General features: G+C 43.3%; 1 non-coding gene across 1 annotated transcript; it reads left to right on the top strand.

The window, feature by feature from the left end:
* Positions 1 to 257: 257 nt before the first annotated feature.
* On the top strand, positions 258 to 421 carry LOC115868591. Its single transcript, XR_004045688.1, has one exon. It is a non-coding gene; the product is annotated as a U1 spliceosomal RNA (small nuclear RNA).
* Positions 422 to 5,331: the final 4,910 nt, after the last annotated feature.

The raw sequence follows: 5,331 nt of genomic DNA, 5'->3' as shown, positions 1-5,331 counted from the left end.
TCCTTGTAGAATAGTAAAATTGGAAACTTCCAAGGATTGTCTGACTTTTTTTTCTTAAAATAATGCCAACTCAATGTGCTTGACACAATGGATGCATGTATGGATTGCGATAAGAGTTGTATGAGCCCTCAATAAAATGATTTTTAAAAATAAAATAAAATAAAGCCAACTCTGACATTCTCAAAGAAAGAACATATAAATATAATTTTCTTATGTATGCAGAATAAAAGCTAATACTTATTAAGAATTTACAATATATACTTACCTGGTAGGGGACATACCATGATCACGAAGGTGGTTTTCCCAAGGTGAGGCTTATCCATTGCACTCCAGATGTGCTGACCCCTGCCATTTCCCCAAATGTGGGAAACTCGACTGCATAATTTGTGGTAGTGGGAGACTGCGTTTGCGCTGTCCTCTGTCAAAAAAGGTGGGGGGAGAACTTATAATATAAGTAAAATGTTGAACGATGGAGGAAGCATCAAAAGAAGATGGAAAGAAAACAGTGTCACTACCAAAAAGAACTAGTTGATATCCCACCATTGCAAGGAGTAGAATATGAGTAAGAATCAGTGGTGCTGAAGGAAGAAGTTCAAACTGCACTGAAAGCATTAGACAAAAGCACGGCTCTAGGAATTGATGGAATACCTGTTTTACAGTTTCCACAAGCTGATGAAGCACTCACTCATCTATATCAAGAAATGTAGAAGACAGCTACTAGGCCAACTGACTGGAAGAGAACCATGTTTGTGCCATTCCAAAGAAAGGTGACCCAACAGAATGTTCAAATTATGGAACAATATCATTGATATAATATGCGAGTAAAATTTTGCTGAACATCATCCAACAAAGGTTGCAGCAGTACCCTGATGGCGAGCTGCCAGAGGTTCAGGCCAGATTTGGAAGAGGACTTGGAATAAGGGATATATAATGTCAGATGGATCTTGGCTGAAAGAAGAGAATACCTAAAAGATGTTTACTTGTGTTTTATTAACTATGCCAAAGCATTCAACTGTATGGATCATAACAAACTGTGGATAACCTTGATAAGAATGGGAATTCCAGAACATGCATTGTTCTGTGGAAGAATGGGAATTCCAGAACATGCATTGTTCTGTGGAACTTGTACATGGATCAAGAGTTAGTTAGAATCAGGAAAGGTTCATGAAAGGATTGTACCTTCTCACCATACTTATTTAATCTGTATGTTGAGCAAATCATTAGAGAAACTGGATTATATGAAGAAGAATGTGGCATCAAGATTGAAGGAAGGCTTATTAACAACCTGTGTGCAGATGACACGACCTCGCTTGCTGAAAATGAAGAGAACTGCTGTTGAAGATCAAGGACGGCAGCCTGTGGTATGAATTACAACCCAGTGGAAAGTAAAGCAAAATCCTCCAACTAGACAAATAGGTAATAGCATGATAAATGGGGGAAAAGGTTAAATTTGTGAAGGGTTATGTCTTGCTTGGATCCTCAATTGCTGTTCATGGAAGCAGCATTCAAGTGATCAGAAAACATTAGGTAAATCTGCTGTACAAGAGTATTGAAAAACAAAGATGTTACTTTGAGGACTAAAGTGTGCCTGACCAAGTGTGCCTGACCCAAGCCATACTATTGTCAGTAGCCTCAAATGCAGATGAAAGTTGGGCATTGAGTGAAAAAGACCAATGATGAATTGGTGCATTTGAATTGTGGTGCTGGTGAGGAATACTGACAGCACCATGGAATGCTAAAAAGATAAACTAATCTGTCTTGGAAGAAATACAGCCAGAGTGCTCCTTAGAGGCAAAGATGGAGAGACTTCGCCTTACGCTCTTTGGATATGTTCAGGAGAGACTAGTGCCTGGCGAGAGATAGCATGTTTGGTAAAGCAGAGGGGTGGTGAAGGAGGGGAAAGCCCTCAAGAAGATGGACAGACATCACAGCCGCAACAATGGGCTTCAGGATAGGAACAATTGTGAGGATGGTGCAGGACCAGGCAGTGTTCTGTTCTGTGGTACAAATGTCAATGCCACCCAACAACAACAACCCATAGCCCAGGCGTCCACAAACTATGGCCCGCGGGCCACATGCGGCCCGCTGAGGACATTTATCTGGCCCGCCGGGTGTTTTTGCCCCGTTTTGTCTTTTACTTCAAAATAAGATATGTGCAGTGTGCATAGGAATTTGTTCATAGTTTTTATTTTTTTAAACTACAGTCTGGCCCTCCAGCGGGTCTGAGGGACAGTGAACTGGCCCCCTGTTTAAAGCATTTGAGGACCCCTGCCATAGCCCAATGAATGAAAGAATGATGGTGCTAGCGAAGAAGACTGAAAATAAAACAGACTGTCAAAAGAAAAAACAAATCTATCTTGGAAGAATGCTCCTTAGCTGCAAGGATGGTGAGGGTTCTCGTGTACTTTGGACATGGTGTCAAGAGAAACCAGTCCCTGGAGAAGGAATCATGCTTGGTAGAGCAATAGGGTAGTAAAAAGAGGAAGGCCTTCGATAAGATGGATTAGCACAGGGGTTGCATCACACATGAGAACGATTGTGGGGATGGCACGGGACCGGGGAGCATTTCATTCTGTTGTACAAAGAATCAGTCTGAGTGGGAACTGATGTGAGGACACCTAACAATACCAGCCCAGTGAAGTGTGGCTCCCAAAGTTTTGCATTTAAACAAGATCAGTGGGAGAATTTGATGGCTTCTACTATTTGAAGGGAGTACCTGAGAAGGACAACTGGATAACACACTAACTAACTTCCGGTTGAAAGTTCAAGTCCTTCCAGAGGCACCTCAGAAAGCAATCCTGGGAATCTGCTTCTGAAATATCAGTCATTGAAAACCCCATCAAGGGACATCGTTCTCCCGGCTTCATATACCGAAATGGGATAAAGACCCTCACTCTCTCTTTTTCCTTCTTGGTTTGCATCTGGGTGGGTGTGCATGCTAGCCCCTCTCCCCAACCTGTAGGTTTAGTGTTGTCCTCCGTAGCACATACTTCTAGGGAGGGGGTCAGCTTGGCTCTGATTTGGGCCAGCCCTCTAGCCCACTGTTCATGAGTTGCTCCATGTGATAACATTACCCTCAAGGTTTGGTGCACTGTGGTGGAGTTTGCATGCTCACTCCCAAGTCTATGGAGACATAACCAATACCCTCCCACTGGGTTGGTTAGCACCCTGCTCCCCCAGTGCCATCGTCTCCCTCCCTCCCCCTTCCCCTTCTTTGTGTTAGAATAACATGTACATCCTTAGAGTTGGTCTGACTGCCTCCCAACTGCCTGTACCTTAACCCCTATAGTGTGAGATAGTGGCTTTTCTTCTGTACCTACTGTGGGTATAGAACATTTGTTGCCGTCTGATTTTCTAATTGGGCTATCCTCAAGGGTGTTAGGTGGTATCTCATGGTTGTTTTAATTTGCATTTCTCAGATGGCTAATGATTGAAGCATTTTCTCATATGTTTATTGGTCATTCAGGTCTCCTCCCTGGTGAAACTCATTTTCAGGTGTTTTGCCCCTCAGGTGGTTAATTGTTTTCTTATTTTTGCAGGCTAGGAGGGTATTGTAGATTTTAATAAAAAGTCTTTGCTGTGTCATTACTAAAAATCCTCTCCCAGTCTGTGGGTTCTCGTGTTAGTCTCTTGGCAAAAGTCTTTCAATGCACACAGGTGTTTTATCCTTAGTATGTCCCACTTATTGATTTCAGGTTCACCTGTGTGTGTGTGTGTGTACCCTTCCCTATTGCAGTTAGCCAATGTATATCTGAGCCAAGGTTCTTAGCTTAGTCCTGATTCCTTCACTGATGGTACTGATAGTTTGGGGTTTTACTTCTAGGTATGTGATCCACCTTGAGTTTGTTCTTGTGCATGGGGTGAGGTAAGCATCTTGTTTCATTTACTACTGGTGGCTATCCACTGTTTTGTTAAATCGGGCCCAGGGGACAACATCCCTGCACAGAGTTGCTCAGGCACAGAGAGGATTATAGGGCCAACAACAGCTTCAGACATGATGTCCCCTCACTGGAGCCTACCGCGACAGAGGACAATGCTGGGGACACAGGGCAGGAAGTTAGTCTGGTCTGAACCCCCCACAGTGGGGCAAACTAAGACGAGAACATAACAGATCAGCAACAGGAACAAAGCAAAGCCACAAATCCCCAGAGGAGCCCCCAAAATAGACTTCAGGCTAGGAGGAAGGAGTTCCCAGAATTACCCCAGGACCAGTGAGGAGCTAGTCATAAAGGTCAGCAGGCAGAGCTGGAATTATGTATGCTTTAGGGTTGTTGTTGTTGTTTTCCTAGTTATTATTATCTCTTTTGTTCTCTCTCTCTCTTTTTATTCAATCTTTTGTTTTCTTTTTGTTTTGTCTCCGTTATTGGTTTTTGCCTACCAAATAAGATAGGCATGGGAAGCAAGCTCACGGAGAAAGCAATGGATAGCCAGTTCCAGAAGGATTTGGTGGGGAGGAGGAGGTGGGGCAAGGGAGTGGTGAGCAAACAACACCAGAGACAGGGGAACAACTAGGATATTAAAATCAACAATGAGGAGGACATAGATGTCCTGGGGGTGTTAGGGCAACAGCAATCTAGCTGAGAGGAATTACTAAGAGGCAGAAGGGCAAGCATGATGGTGGGACAGGAAGAAGGTAAAGGAAACAGAGGAAAGATCTAGGAAGCAAAGCTATGGATAGAGGTATAAGCAAGGTGTGTATATATGTGAATACATTAATTCATAAAAACAGAGGTATTGGCCTATGTACATATATTTATATGGCAATACACTGAGATAGTGGATGGACTTTGGGCCTCTGCACAAATCCTGCCTCAATGCAAAAACACTTTGTTCTAACAACCTGGAATTCTGTGATGCTCACCCTCCCTGTATGATCACTGAAAATAAAATGGGTGCACAAGCAAATGTGGTGAAGAAAGCGATAGTACCCAGCTATCAAAAGATATAGTGTCTGGGGTGTTAAAGGCTTGAAGTTAAACAAGCAGCCATCTAGCAGAGAAGCAGAAGCCTACACAGAAGAAGCACACCAGCCTGTGCGAGAAGACCCCAAACAAACAAAAACATTGTTGAAAACAAGGGGGTTTGGAACAGAGACCCAAAACCCATTTGTAGACAATGGGACATCCCCTAATAGAAGGTTAACAAGGAAGGGATGGGTCAGCCAGGGTGCAGTATAGTTCTGATGAAGCACACAATATTCCTCTAGTTCATGGAGGCTTCCTCACCCCCCACTATCATGACCCCAGTCCAGCCTTTCACTATGGGCTAGACCAGAGTATATACACCTAAGTGATAAGAGATCACAACACATGGAATCCATGAATGGGAGTA

The sequence above is a fragment of the Echinops telfairi genome, unplaced genomic scaffold (genome assembly GCF_000313985.2).
Source record: "Echinops telfairi isolate 266 unplaced genomic scaffold, ASM31398v2 ScPeMD7_12;HRSCAF=54, whole genome shotgun sequence".
Taxonomy (NCBI): Eukaryota; Metazoa; Chordata; class Mammalia; order Afrosoricida; family Tenrecidae; genus Echinops; species Echinops telfairi.
Note: the sequence above shows the minus strand (reverse complement) of the source record. Positions and strands in the feature narration are given on the sequence as shown.